The sequence below is a fragment of the Silurus aristotelis genome (genome assembly GCF_946808225.1).
Source record: "Silurus aristotelis genome assembly, chromosome: 5".
Classification (NCBI taxonomy): Eukaryota; Metazoa; Chordata; class Actinopteri; order Siluriformes; family Siluridae; genus Silurus; species Silurus aristotelis.
In genome coordinates, this window is record NC_139578.1 from 30,437,454 (window position 1) to 30,453,970 (window position 16,517).

A 16,517-nucleotide genomic window follows, 5' to 3' on the forward strand; every position below is an offset into this window, starting at 1 on the left:
TGTGATAGTCTCAGAGGTCCATTTAAAGCGCAGAGAGCATCATGAAGAACAAGAAACACCAGGCAGGTCCGAGATACTGTTGTGGAGAAGTTTAAAGCCGGATTTGGATACAAAAAGATTTCCCAAGCTTTAAACATCCCAAGGAGCACTGTGCAAGCGATAATATTGAAATGGAAGGTGTATCAGACCACTGCAAATCTACCAAGACCTGGCCGTCCCTCTAAACTTTTAGCTCATACAAGGAGAAGACTGATCAGAGCTGCAGCCAAGAGGCCCATGATCACTCTGGATGAACTGCAGAGATCTACAGCTGAGGTGGGAGACTCTGTCCATAGGACAACAATCAGTCGTATACTGCACAAATCTGGCCTTTATGGAAGAGTGGCAAGAAGAAAGCCATTACTTAAAGATATCCATCAAAAGTGTCGGTTAAAGTTTGCCACAAGCCACCTGGGAGACACACCAAAGTGTGGAAGAAGGTGCTCTGGTCAGATGAAACCAAAATCGAACTTTTTTGGCAACAATGCAAAACGTTATGTTTGGCGTAAAAGCAACACAGCTCATTACCCTGAACACACCATTCCCACTGTCAAACATGGTGGTGGCAGCATCATGGTTTGGGCCTGCTTTTCTTCAGCAGGGACAGGGAAGATGGTTAAAATTGATGGAAAGATGGATGGAGCCAAATACAGGACCATTCTGGAAGAAAACCTGATGGAGTCTGCAAAAGACCTGAGACTGGGACAGAGATTTGTCTTCCAACAAGACAATGATCCAAAACATAAAGCAAAATCTACAATGGAATGGTTCACAAATAAACATATCCAGGTGTTAGAATGGCCAAGTCAAAGTCCAGACCTGAATCTAATCGAGAATCTGTGGAAAGAACTGAAAACTGCTGTTCACAAATGCTCTCCATCCAACCTCACTGAGCTCGAGCTGTTTTGCAAGGAGGAATGGGCAAAGATTTCAGTCTCTCGATGTGCAAAACTGATAGAGACATACCCCAAGTGACTTAAAGCTGTAATCGCAGCAAAAGGTGGCGCTACAAAGTATTAACTTAAGGGGGCTGAATAATTTTGCAAGCCCAATTTTTCAGTTTTTTATTTGTTAAAAAAGTTTTAAATATCCAATAAATTTCGTTCCACTTCATGATTGTGTCCCACTTGTTGTTGATTCTTCACAAAAAAATTACAGTTTTATATCTTTATGTTTGAAGCCTGAAATGTGCCAAAAGGTTGCAAAGTTCAAGGGGGCCGAATACTTTCGCAAGGCACTGTAAGTACAGATGAATTTAGTATAATACAAATATATACAAAACAAAGAAACTGATTGGATATGTGGTCTTGTGTTTCTAGGAATACTGCTGATATCTAGATAGTAGATACCTAATGTTTACTTGGTTGGGTTGCACAAGCCAGTGCACTCTTAGTTGTCGGTCCCAAGCCTGGCTAAATGTGAAGGGTTGCGGTAGGAAGGGCATCTAGCGTATAAAAAAACGCAACAGCCCGTGGATTAATTGTGATCTAGTGGTTCTGCTTCAGAAAAAAATAACAGCCTGGCGCAGCGCACGCAAGACAAATTCTGTTAAATTTTATTTAGTCAAATCAGTAACAAGGCCACACAAGCAGTGAGGGAGGTTAAAGCTGACTTTTAAAAAAAAACAGCTCACACTTTGTGGTGCGAATCCAAAAGCATTTTGGAATACGGTAAAAATTTTTTAAAACAAACCCCGGACCATACCATTGTCTCTAAAATTGGATGACATAGTTGTCACTAATAAAAACTCCATGGCTAAAGCATTCAATCACCACTTCATAAATGCCGGCTTTGTTTCAAATACAATAAACCCTATTTCTACAGCCCCTGCAGCCTCTAATACCTGCAGCATTTTAGTACCTCCTCACAGTTTTTCCATCCGGCCTGTTTTAGTGGGGGAAGTCTTGAAGGAACTGACCACTCTGGACCCCAATAAAGCAGTTGGGTCAGATGATCTTGCTGCTTTTTTAATTTAAATTGCTGCCCCTGTCATTGCGGCTCCACTAACAGCCCTCATTAACCTCTCCCTCTATACAGCCGAGATTCCACCTGCTTGGAAAGAAGCGGTTGTGCTTCCTCTGTATATGGGCGGTGATCAGGCTGACCTGAATAATTACAGGCTAATTTCCATCTTGCCATGTGTGTCTAAAATTCTGGAAAACCTTGTCAATAAACAACTAATCAATTATCTTAATGTGAACGGTATCATCTCCGGGGCACAGTCTGGCTTCCGATCAGGGTATGGTTGTGTTACTGCTACCACTAAAGTGCTCAATGATATTACATCTGCATTAGATAACAAACAAAATTGTGCTGCTATATTCATTGATCTTGCAAAAGCTTTTGACTCTGTGGACCACAACACACTTATTCACACACTCAGTAGCATTGGTGTCACTGATCACTCACTGGTTTGGTTCTCAAATTATCTTTCTCACCGGGTTTAACGTGTAATATTTGAAATCCTTTTCTCCCATTCTCTCCCGGTCACCAGTGGTGTCCCCCAAGGCTCCATCCTTAGTCCCACTCTTTTCTCAATTTATATTAATAACATTCCCCAGGCAGTTGTTAATTCACTCATTCACTTATATGCCAATGTTACAATCCTTTATGCCATAGGTCCCTCCCCTGATGCTGTTCAAGCTACCTTCAAAACAAAAAGCATGTGGTTTTGCCATAGGGGTACTACGCCTCCTTCTGCCCTTAACATCACCACCTGCAAGGGGGCTACTCTAGAACAAGTCACTGCTTATAACTACTTGGGCATCTGGTTGGAAACTTCACTTTCTTTCTCTATCCACATATCAAAGCTGCAATCTAAGGTCAAAGCCAAGCTTGGTTTCTTTTACAAAAACCGCTCTTCCTTCACCACTTCTGCCAAACTTATTCTTATTCAAATGACCATTCTACCCATGTTAGATTATGGAGACACTATATATATGGTTGCTTGCAAGTCCACCCTATCAAAACTTGATGCTCTTTACCATTCTATTTCAATACACACTATTGTGCTTTATATTCATCTGTTAACTGGCCCCCCCTTTATAATCGCCATAAAATTCACTGGTTCACCTTCATTTATAAGACCCTTCTCGGCCACTCACCTCCTTACTTAGGTCACTTGTTGCAGCTAAAGCCTGTCACATATAACACCCGGTCCTCACTTCATTTTCAATTAAGCATTCCTAAAACCAACTCTGCGTTTGGTCTTGCGTCTTTTCAATCTGCTGCCGCTCACGACTGGAATGCTTTGCTAAATACTCTCAAACTGGATAAATTAATTCCAATTTCATCCTTTAAAAATATTATATCATATTTGTTCACGGATATATGCAGTTGCTTCTGTACATAATTTGTTTTAAAATGTATTTATGTAATCGTTAACATGTATGTATTTTTAATGTTTTGTATTTATTTTAGCCCTATTTCCCTTTCCCTAAGTGGTTATTCCACTTGTCAGACCGCCATTGTAAATAAGAACCTGTTTTTAATGACTTGCCTGTAAAAATAAAGGTTAAACAAACAAGGTTAAACAAAAACATGTGCCAAATCAAATATGTGGATCACGAATCAGAGTTTCATACCGGATCGGTCGAGGCCAGGGTTACCATCGACCACCATAGGTATTGTTAGCCAACAGGAAGGCTAACAATAACCCTGTGGTCCATTAACCCTGCCACTGAATGTGCTTCAGGGCACGGCTAGCTCCACCTCCTTGGTCTCCACCCAGTGTGTTAGGGTAGATCTAAAGAATGCATACTTTCATGTATCCATTCTTCCTTTACACAGGAAGTTCCTGAGGTTTGCTTTCCAGTATCAGGTTCCTCCCTTTGGCATTGCCCTCTCACCCCACACCTTCACAAAATGTGTCTATGCAGCATCCACATCCTCAACTATCAAGTCAAGTCAAGTCAAGTCAAGTCAAGTCAAGTCAAGTTTATTTATATAGCACTTTTCACAACGGACATTGTCTCAAAGCAGCTTTTACAGAAATCAACAGTCAAGGTGAACGGTGTGCATTTATCCCTGATGGGCAGCGGTGGCGACTGTGGCAAGGACAAAGTCCCTTAGATGTAAGAAGGAAGAAACCTTGAGAGGAACCAGACTCAAAAGGGGAACCCATCCTCATTTGGGTGACATCAAGAGTTTGATAAATCTTTCAACAATACAGAACAATGGAGAGTAAAAACTAACATGAGCACTGGAGTATAAGATTATAAGTAATGTTCTTTCTACAGTCTTATACAGTTTTTATGGTTATAAAACTAGGAGCTACTGAGCTCAACATTTGTGATCATCACAGATCCAGCATCAGCTTCTCCATGCCAGAGCCTTTAAACACTCCAGGAGGTCCAATGTCAAAACTCCACATGAATCCAATTGGCACTGGTACGTCTCTAGATGGTTCGGGATCTTTGCGAGTTCGGCATCTACTTCTTTAAAGGTCCATAATCTTCATGAGGTGGGACGTGACTGGAGCTGGCCAAACCTCAGGATGCCTCGGGATGGGGAGAGAAAGAGAAGCAGTGGAGAGAAATTAGCGTTTCCCGCTGTTCATAATATTAACAGCACAAGTTGATAATTTGCATGTGATCATATGTTCTGGAGCACACGGTTATGATGTGAGACATGTTATGTGTAGGCTTTGCTAAAAAGATATGTTTTTAATCTGCACTTAAACTGGGAGAGTGTGTCTGAGCCCTGGACACTGGCAGGAAGACTATTCCAGAGTTTAGGAGCTAAATGTGAGAATGATCTACCGCCTTTAGTCGACTTTGCTATTCTAGGAACTACTAGAAGCCCAGAGTTTTGAGATCTCAGGGAGCGTGACGGATTGTAGCGTGTTAAAAGACTGGATAGATACATGAGAGCCAAACCATTTAGTGCTTTATAAGTAAGAAGCAGTAGTTTGTAGTCTATTTGAAAATTAACAGGAAGCCAATGTAGGGATGATAAGATTGGGGTTATGATCATATTTTCTTGACCTAGTAAGAACTCTTGCTGCCGCATTCTGAACTAACTGAAGCTTGTTTATTAATGATGCAGGACATCCACTTAGTAATGCGTTACAATAGTCTATATTAATAGCTAATTAGTAGAATTAGTAGTAGAATTCTACTATTATTAACTAATAGTAGAAAGTTATGGGTCATCCAATCTCTTATTTCTTTAACACACTAAGTTATCTGAGCTAATTGAGCTGTATCGCCTGGTTTTGATGAGATATATAGATGGGTATCATCAGCATAACAATGGAAGCTAATTCCATGCCTTCTAATAATATTTCCTAAGGGAAGCATGTATATTGTGAAAAGCAGGGGTCGTAGAACTGAACCTTGTGGCATGCCATAATTTACTTTCATTAGCCTGGATAGCTCTCCATTTAAGTCTACGAAATGGTAACGATCGGACAGGTAGGTTTTAAACCATCTTAATGCCTGTCCCTGAATGCCGATGTAATTCTGTAACCCATCTAGGAGAAGATCACGGTCTATAGCGTTGAATGCAGCACTAGGATCTGGTAAAACTAACAGAGAGATGAAGCCTTGGTCTGAAGCTTAAAACAGGTCATTAATGATTTTAACTAGGGCAGTTTCTGTGCTATGATGGGGCCTAAAACCTGACTGAAAATCTTTAAAGATATTGTTCTCTTGCAAGTGGGAACAGAACTGGGCAGCGACAATCTTTTCTAAAATCTTAGACATGAATGGGAGATTTGAAATGGGTCTGTAATTCGATAGCGTGTTTGGATCCAGATTAGGTTTTTTAATGAGGGGCTTAACTTGAGGGATTTAGGGACGTGACCTAATGTTGTGAGGAGTTAATAATATTGAGAACGGGCTAATCAGCTGTATATAACACTTCCTTCAATAGATTAGTTGGAATGGGATCTAACTGACGTTGTTGATTTAGCTTTGGTAATAACATTATACAGTTGTTCCTGTCCTATACATGTAAAACAGTGTAGTTGTGGAGTTGTAGGTGAGATTGTGTCAGGAGATACTGTCAGAGGTTGGACCGCCAGAATTGTTTTTCTAATGTTATCTATTTTTTCAGTAAAGAAATTCATAAAGTCTTCCCTACTAAACTGTGATGGAACACATTTTTCAGATCCCTGAATTGTAGTTAACTAAGCTACTGTAGTAAAAAGGAGCCTGAGATTGTTTTTGTTGTTTTCAATGAGTTTTCTCAGGTGTTCAGCTCTAGCAGCTTTTAGTGCTTGTCTGTAGCTGAGCATACTGTCTTTATACGCAATTCTAAAAACCTCCAATTTAGTTTTCCTCCATTTTCTCTCCAGATTACGGGCTGTTCTCTTGAAGGCATGTTTATGACCATTATACCAAGGTGCAGGTGCTTGTTCTCTAACCTTTTTTAACTGGATGGGGCAACGGTGTCTAATGAGCTAGTGAGGATAAGGTCTATGTTGTAAGCCATTTCATCAAGATTATTAGTAGTTATGGGTTTAGTGTGAAATTGAGATAAATCAGGCAGGTTATTTATTAATCTGTCCTTAGTGGTCAGAACAATAGTCCTACCAAGTCGATAATGTGGTGACGTTTTGTTTAACCCCAAAAGAGTTTAATAAGTCGACAAATGATAATCCTAGGGCATCGTTTGCATCATCTTAATGAATATTAAAATCTCCAACAAGCAGCACTTTATCAAAATTGATCAAGAGGTCTGAGAGAAAACAAGCAAACTCTTGAAGAAAATCAGCGTAGGGCCCTCGGGGTCTGTACACAGTGACCAGAGCGAGTTTTCTATTGTCTGAAAATAAAATTTTAAGAATGAGCACTTTAAATGATTTAAAGCTGAATCCTAATATCTGACTAACATTAAGAGAGGCACTATAAATGGTTGCTACACCCCCACCACGAACAGTCTGATGGGGCTCATACTTATAAACATATCCTGACGGTGTAGACTCGTTTAGACCCATATAATCATCTGGTTTAATCCAGGTTTCAGTGAGACAGGGTGCATCGAGATTATTATCTGTGATCATCTCATTTACAATCAGTGCTTTGGGTGCAAGTAATTTAATGTTTAAAAGACCAAACTTTAGAACTTTGTTACATTGTTTATCTGGCATTTTTCAGTTTTTACTGTAATAAGATTAATTCTGGATCTTGTGTATTTAACTCTTGGTTTTACTAAACGAGGTATAGATATGGTTTCTATAAGATGGGCTGTGTGCTCACTTGTAACTATATTGACAATTGGTTGATATTGGCTCGATCAGAGCAGTTAGCAGGCTCGATCACATGAAGGCTTTGAATGTCGAAAAGAGTGTGCTTTCTCCATTTCAGAGAACCACCTATCTCGGCGTCATTTGGGATTCAAGAGAGTTCGCTCGGATGGAGTCAGTCTCCTTCTGGTGGCTCCTGGTAGCTCTCCTTAAGAACCCTCCCTGGGAGATTCCTCTGAGGACGGATCTCCTCTCCCAGGCCAGGGGCACCATAGTCCACCCCCACCCGGAGTTGTGGAGGGTGTGGCTGTGGCCCCTGAGGGGTCACAGCTCAGTGGTTCCGGTCTCTCCAGCGAGGTGGTAGAGACCATTTCCCATTCCAGAACTCCCTCCACGAGGAGGTTGTGTGTCGATAGATGCCACCTGTTTTGCTTGTGGTTTGGGCAACACCAGCTGGATCCAGTCCTAGAGTGCCTGGGTGGGACTTGGCTGTCGTGTTGGAGGCTCTGTCTGAGCCCCCCTTCAGGCCCCTGTCCAAGGCATCTTGGAGGCACCTTTCAATCAAGACACCATTCTTGTTGGCCATTTGTTCTCTCAAAAGAGTTGGAAATCTGAAGGCCCTTTCTGTTGTCCCCTCCTTTTTGAAGTTTACTCCAGGCATGACCAGTGTCTTTATATAGTCTAGAATAGATTACATGCCAAAGGTGCACTCAGTCATCCCACAACCCATTAGGTTACTACCCTTTTCCGTTTCAGGCCCCAGACCAGGAGGAACTGAACCGGCTATGCTTGGTATGAGCACTGGACACTAATGTCCATAGGACGGGTCCCTGGAGGAAGTCCTACCAACTGCTTGTCTGCTACAGCCCTCCTAGGAGAGGCACTATCTGCTTATAAGCAAACCCAGATCAGATGGATCATTGATGCCATTGCATCCTCTTATGAGTCCTCTGGCATCCTCTTATGAGTCCTCTGGTCTCCTCGCGCCATTCCGTGTCGGAGCTCACTTGACCTGGAGTGTGGCTTGGTCCTCTGGAGTACCCCTTCAAGACATCTGCAATGCTGTGGGCTGGTCCAGCCCGTGTACATTTGTCCGATTTTACAACCTGGACCACAGTGCCATGCCATGCCCATACACACTAGTCAGGGAATGTTCAGTCTGGTGTGATTCGACACTTGTTCCCAAACGTCTTTAGGTTACATATGTAACTCTAGTTCCTGGAGGGAACGAGATGCTTTGTCTCTAGGCCACTCTGTCAGCGTCACTGCAGTGCTTCCTTCTCTTTTATAGAAGCTGGAGCTTGCTTCAATCCATGTGCATTTTATACTTGCTGATCATGATGTTTCCCCGCTGGTGATGGCCCGCGCCTAATTTTGACTGATTACACACATTATTCAGAGCATGGACAATGCAGTCGCGTTCCTAAAGTGTTGCTAAAGCAGCGCCTCGTTCTCTCAGGGAACCGGGGTTACATACAAAACCTAGAGAGACGTTCATGGTAAGCAAAAATAATTTCAAATATTGATTTCTTTGACCACAGAACAGTTTTTCACTTACTCACATTTGTCTTACTCCATTTTGTAAATTAGCTATTTAGTGAAGATGGCAGCATTTCTGAAACATGTTCACATATTGCTTCTCATTGGAGATTATTATTAGAGTTTATTGTTATTGTTTTCTATATTTCCTGCATTTTTGGATGGTACAGCAAATGTATTCACAGACATTGATTTCTGGAGAAGTTTCTAAACCCATGCAGCCTATTAAGCTTTTTTTTATTTATCAATTTTCAGAAAGACATCCATATTGCTTTGCACAATTGTTTTTACTTCTTGATAATTTTCTAAAGGTTTGATGGTTTCCATTGCTCATAATGATACAGTTCAATATATTGTTTTCTTTACACGTGTTTAGGTTTCTCAAATATCTGCTGGTTTTAATCATACACTGAATCTTTACCATGTTTTCATCATGATCTCTGCTTGTCTTTTTTAGTGCTGATTGCACTCACACCAGTGCCACATGCTGAAGGTGATTATGGTTATATATTATATTTATTGTAGTTATACTTTACATTTGCACATGCACACATTGCAGTATGCAGAATTTTCTATTTCAGTTGCTTTTGGGAAATTTCTCTCATATCAGTTAATCTAATGTTCAATTTATTTGGATTCTGACACTCTGCTGCAAAGAGAAACCAGATTCATTCACACAGAATTGTGTTATTAGAAATCATTACTCTTTTCTAATACAATTCATACAATAGAGAGAATAGGGACTCAAGCAAGACCACATGACTTTCAGCTTAGACTTAAATACTGAGACTGTCTCTGAATCCTAAACACTAACTGAAAGTCTGTTCTACAACGGTAGGGCAGAAACCTCTGACTCCTGCTGTAGCTTGACTTACTTGAATAAATAGTCAACTTTGTATATTTATTGACCTATTAATGAATTTATTAATCTTTTTTTTTATGATTTATTGTAGGGACACAGAAAGCTGTGTTGTCCATTCAACCTGATAATCAAGTGTACAAAGGAGAAAATGTTACATTCAAATGTGACATTCAGGGAGGAGGAGACACTGAGTGGAGATACAACTGGATGAAGGATAATAAAGTCTATACAAACAGCACAATGCCAGAGATCCATATCCACTCTGTAAATAAGTCTTACACTGGTAACTACACCTGCAGAGGACAGAAAATTCACTATCAGCATTTAGAGCTTAGTGATGCTGTTACTCTGAATGTATCAGGTGAGTCGTGGTAACACCAGGATGTGGTAGTCTATTGTTATATTATAACTGTGGTGAGTCAGTGTGAATAATAATACACAGGACACAATAAGACAGAAGACAGTAAATCTCATCTTTTCTTGCCTCTGTTATTATCCAGATATTTACAGTGCCTTGTGAAAGCATTCGGCCCCCTTGAACTTTGCGACCTTTTGCCACATTTCAGGCTTCAAACATAAAGATATAAAACTGTAATTTTTGGTGAAGAATCAACAACAAGTGGGACACAATCAAATTTATGCAAAATTATTTAGCCCCCTTAAGTTAATACTTTGTAGCGCCACCTTTTGCTGCGATTACAGCTGTAAGTCACTTGGGGTATGTCTCTATCAGTTTTGCACATCGAGAGACTGAAATCTTTGCCCATTCCTCCTTGCAAAACAGCTCGAGCTCAGTGAGGTTGGATGGAGAGCATTTGTGAACAGCAGTTTTCAGTTCTTTCCACAGATTCTCGATTGGATTCAGGTCTGGACTTTGACTTGGCCATTCTAACACCTGGATATGTTTATTTGTGGTCCATTTCATTGTAGATTTTGCTTTATGTTTTGGATCATTGTCTTGTTGGAAGACAAATCTCTGTCCCAGTCTCAGGTCTTTTGCAGACTCCATCAGGTTTTCTTCCAGAATGGTCCTGTATTTGGCTCCGTCCATCTTCCCATCAATTTTAACCATCTTCCCTGTCCCTGCTGAAGAAAAGCAGGCCCAAACCATGATGCTGCCACCACCATGTTTGACAGTGGGGATGGTGTGTTCAGGGTGATGAGCTGTGTTGCTTTTACGCCAAACATAACGTTTTGCATTGTTGCCAAAGTTCGATTTTGGTTTCATCTGACCAGAGCACCTTCTTCCACATGTTTGGTGTGTCTCCCAGGTGGCTTGTGGCAAACTTTAACCGACACTTTTGATGGATATCTTTAAGTAATGGCTTTCTTCTTGCCACTCTTCCATAAAGGCCAGATTTGTGCAGTATACGACTGATTGTTGTCCTATGGACAGAGTCTCCCACCTCAGCTGTAGATCTCTGCAGTTCATCCAGAGTGATCATGGGCCTCTTGGCTGCATCTCTGATCAGTCTTCTCCTTGTATGAGCTGAAAGTTTAGAGGGACGGCCAGGTCTTGGTAGATTTGCAGTGGTCTGATACTCCTTCAATTTCAATATTATCGCTTGCACAGTGCTCCTTGAGATGTTTAAAGCTTGGGAAATCTTTTTGTATCCAAATCCGGCTTTAAACTTCTCCACAACAGTATCTCGGACCTGCCTGGTGTGTTCCTTTTTCTTCATGATGCTCTCTGCGCTTTAAACGGACCTCTGAGACCATCACAGTGCAGGTGCATTTATACAGAGACTTGATTACACACAGGTGGATTCTATTTATCATCATTAGTCATTTAGGTCAACATAGGTCCCCTGGTGGTCTAGTAGTTAAGATGCAGCGCTCCCACCGCTGCGACCCGGGTTCGATTCCCGGTCAGGGAACCATCCCCAGCCACTCTTAGTGCCGGTCCCAAGCCCGGATAAATTGGGGAGGGTTGCGTTAGGAAGGGCATCCAGCGTAAAACATGTGCCAAATCAAACGTGCGGAGGATCCGCTGTGGCGACCCCTAACGGGAGAAGCCGAAAAGAAAGTTTTTTAGTCATTTAGGTCAACATGGGATCATTCAGAGATCCTCACTGAACTTCTGGAGAGAGTTTGCTGCACTGAAAGTAAAGGGGCTGAATAATTTTGCACGCCCAATTTTTCAGTTTTTTATTTGTTAAAAAAGTTTGAAATTCATTCATTCATTCATTCATTCTCTCCCGCTTATCCGTAATTCGGGTCGCGGGGGCAGCAGTCTAAGCAGACCCCCGCCTTCGACTGCTGCCCAATCCTCACAGCACCGTCCCTCACGGTCCCTCCTGCAGGTGGTGAGCCCACAGGAAGAAAAAGTTTGAAATATCCAATAAATTTCGTTCCACTTCATGATTGTGTCCCACTTGTTGTTGATTCTTCACAAAAAATTACAGTTTTATATCTTTTGTTTGAAGCCTGAAATGTGGCAAAAGGTCGCAAAGTTCAAGGGGGCCGAATACTTTCGCAAGGCACTGTTGAAGATGATTTGTGATCATAAGAGTTTTTTAAACTTCTTTCACCACAACATTAAAACAAAGGCTGTTAATAATTATATTACAGATTTATTTATCTTTCTTTCGGCTTCTCCCATTAGGGGTGCCACTTTAAAATGATTTTGGGGGGTGGGGGGTGGGGTCACTGAAAACTAGTCAGTAATGGTGTGACCACCATTTCCCGCACACATTTTGCCCTGTACAGTGAAAACCAGGATTAATCCGTGAAGAGAACACCTCTCCAAAAGTGCCACACCCCATTGAATGTGAGCATTTGTCCACTCAAGTCGGGTATGACGACGAACAGTCAGGTCGAGAACCTGATGAGGACAACAAGCATGCAGCTGAGCTTCTTTGAAACAGATTCTGACAGTTTGAGCAGAAATTAATTGGTTATGCAAGCCGATCGTTGCAGCAGCTGTCCGGGTGGCTGGTCTCAGACAATCTTGGTCTTAGTCTCAGTCTTAGATCTTTGACTTCAGCTCATGGAAAAATGGGGGCAAAAACATTTATTATTTTGTTTAATATATAATTATATTTTGTATTTCCTGTATAACAGAGAAACCACAACCTTTACTGAGTGTATCTTCAAAGAACTGGCTGACTGAAGGAGACTCAGTGACTCTAAGCTGTGAGGTTAAAGATTCCTTTTCAGACTGGACATACAGCTGGCACAAAGTTGCTCCATGTGAAGTCAATGACAGTCACATCAAATACAAGCTGCTGCTCCACTTAGACAGCAACAGAGGATCTGGAGATTCCTACACTCTTAGTCATGATGTTCTAAATCACACAGGACTTTATAGGTGCAGAGGAGCGAGAGGAAACCCAGCATTTTCCACAAAGAACAGCAGTCCCAAGCCACTATGGATCACTGGTAAGGTCAAATAACAACACTGGTGTGGGAGTGTTAAATGTAGATGCATGAATAAAAAGAAATCCACAACATTAATACTGTAAATAAAGAATCTGAGCTGTGTTAATGTTTAGTGTAAATATCTTTATATTCACCCTACTGAGTGATGAATGTTAAAAGCAGTTGAAGAGCCCTGAGCAGTGGTAGAGGATTATTCTTATTCAAATAGCACTGTTTAATAAAACATGGTGTAAATGTGTTCACTGCAATTTATGGGATGAAAACACAATTCTAATAATGCATATGAATTATAATATTCTGTATTTAAGGTGAATCTCCTCCAGTGTCTCTGATCATCAGTCCCAACAGATCTCAACACTTTACTAAAGACTCTCTCTCACTGAGCTGTGAGGACCAGAGTAACTCTTCAAAAAGATGAACAGTGAGACGAATCATGCAAAAAAAAAAAAGTTGCAAATTGTTCACAATGGGAATTAAGTTTTGGGTCTACATTTAACATCAGCTTCCTCTCCATATCAGACACTTGAGTTTACTGGTGTGAGTCAGAAACTGGGGAAAACATTAATCCTGTCAACATCACAGTTCATGGTGAGTCTTTATGTTCTTTGATTATTGTTAAAGAAAAACAGGATAAGGTTTAATTACAGAATATTCAGAACTCTGGGTTTCTAACTGGGAGAACTGTTTGACAAGACGCACTTAACTGGTTTTAAACTCTGTTATAAAAGTTCTGAAAGTTTTGTAATATTAATGTTTCCTGATAATAGCAAGAGACTGGAACAGTTAAATTTCACTCCTGAGCTGAATCAGTTTTGGTAGAACAAATCTTCGTAAACAAGTCTTTGTAAAATATGTACTGTGCTCACGTGTGTTTTTGTCCAAATGAAAATGATTTTATTTGTATATCAGTTTGATCTAAAAATACAGTTGATGAATAAAGTGTTTTTGTAATTTTTGTTGTATTCTGTCTCAGGTCCATCACATGTAGAAGCTCCATTCTCAGTGCTCATGCTGATCAGTAGTGTAGTGACGGCCTCTCCGTATCTGCTGATCACCATCATTCTGCTGGTCAAATATTACAGAGCTCAAGGTAGGAACTTTTCAGTACCTCACTACATTACACATAAGGAGCAAACTAACGTTATTATTGCAAGAACAAAACATCACCTTAGTAAAAAAAAATAATTTGACAATATTTTAGATTTTTTTTTTTACGCTGGATGCCCTTCTTAACGCAACCCTCCCCAATTTATCCGGGCTTGGGACCGGCACTGAAAGTGGCTGGGGTTGGTTCGCTGACCGGGGATCGAACCCGGACCGCAGCGGTGAGAGCACCGCATCCTAACCACTAGACCACCAGGGAACCTTGCTGGGACATCAACTACTCAGTGTATATTAATAAAAGAATCTTTGTAAGTTGCTCTGTGTCAGTTCAACCAAAAAACACTCTCTTAAGCGGTGATGAAAAGCAAACAAAGAATATCCGCTCGGGACGAGTAATCCACAACGCGAGCAAATGTCCAACGAAAAAGCAAAACTTGAAATGCGTAACTCCACGGCAAAGAGTAATCCAACACGGAGTCAGCAGGGAATGCTGGCGGTCGAGCAGCCACTGGAATCACCAGCATGACATTCAAGAACCGACAGCCTGTGACTCGAGAACGTGAGTTCTCATCCTTAATGAGCCACAGCTGTCGGTATTCAAGGCCAGCACGGGATAACGAGACAGCGTGACTGCTACCGAGGGGGGCGTGGCAGGATGAATCCCTGACAGCTACAGAGGGAGGCGTGACAGGGGGATCCCTGACAGCTACAGAGGGAGGCGTGGCAGGGGGATCCCTGACTGTACCCCCCCCTCCAGGGGCGACACCTGACACCCCAAAACCCACCTAAGCCAGGCAGGCCAGGGCACTCTGAGGAAGGCCTCACTAACCGCCCAGGGTCGAAGGAGGCCCGGTGAGCATTGCTGTGGAACTGGGGAAGACTGGGAAGAGCCCAAGGCGAAGCTTAGAAGTTCCTGATCTCCTCTGCGGAGATCAGGAACGGAACGACACCCAGCATGAAGATACGGAACTGAGCCACGCCCTTAGCGAAGACCGGAGGCTGAGTGAAGTCCCTGGCGGAGATCAGAGGCGGAGCGACCTCCACGGCAGGGAACTGGAACTGGACGGCGTCCAAGACCGGTGGTTGGAGGATGTCCCGGGTGGAGACCAGTGGGCGAGAGACGTCCCCGGCGGAGACCAGAGGCCGAGCGACGTCCCCGGCGGAGATCAGGAACATTGTGCCACCCTCTGAGGGACCTGGAGGACCGACGTCGCCGTCAGAGGGACCTGGAGGACCGACGTCGCCGTCAGAGGGACCTGGAGGACCGACGTTGCCCTGCGGGGATCCTGGTGGCAACCCGTCGCCCTGCGGGGAACCTGGTGGCGGCCCGTCGCCCTGCGGAGAACCTGGAGGCGAGCCGTCGCCCTGCGGGGAGCAGGGAGGCGAGCGGTTGCCATCAGGGACACTTGGGGGTGAGCCTTCGCCCTGAGGAGAACTCGGGGGCGAGCCTTTGCCCTGAGGAGAACTCGGGGGCGAGCCTTCGCCCTGAGGAGAGCTGGGGGCAAGACGTCGCCTTATGTGGAGCTCGGGGCCAAGCCGTCGCCTTGAGGAGAACTTGGAGGCGGCGGTTTGACGTTCTTCTGCTGGCCATGCAGCGGTAAGACGACCTCTTTGTGGCCAGGCGGTGGCACGACGACCTCTTTGCGGCCAGTCGGCGGTACGACGACCTCTTCGCGGCCAGGCGGTGGTACAACGACCTCTTCGCGGCCTTTGAACTGAGCTGTGCTCTCCTGAGCGGCACCCTCAGCAGAACACTGTGGCGGCGCGACGCGCTCGTGGAAACACTGTGGTGGCTCGTGACCGGTCTGTGTCGGCTCGGCGCACTCGTGACCGGTCTGTGTCGGCTCCACGTTTTCGTGACCGGTCTGTGGCGGCTCGGCGCTCTCATGACCGGTCTGTGGCGGCTCGGCGCTCTCGTGACGGGTCTGTGGCGGCTCGGTGCTCTCGTGACGGGTCTGAGGCGGCAAGGCGCGCTCGTGACGGGTCTTTGCCGGCAAGGCACGCTCCTGGAGACACTGTGGCGGCGAGGCGCGCTCCTGGAGACACTGTGGTGGCGAGGCGCGCTCCTGGAGACACTGTGGTGGAGCGGCATGCCCACGGAAACCTCGGAACAGAGCAGCGCGCTTGTAGATGTTCTGTGGTGGCACGGTCAGGAAGCTCGTGCACGTGGAAGCTCTGGGACGGAGCCGCGCGCTCTTGGACGCACTGGAATGGAGCCGCGTGCTCATGGAAGCTCTGGGATGGAGCCGCGTACCTGTGAGAATCTCGGAACAGAGCTGCGCACCTGGGAGAATCCTGGAACGGAGCTGCGCGCTCTGAAGAACCTTGGAACAAAGCCGAGCACCTTGGAGAATCCTGGCACAGAGCCGCGCACCCTGAAGAACCTGGGAACGGAGCTGCGCA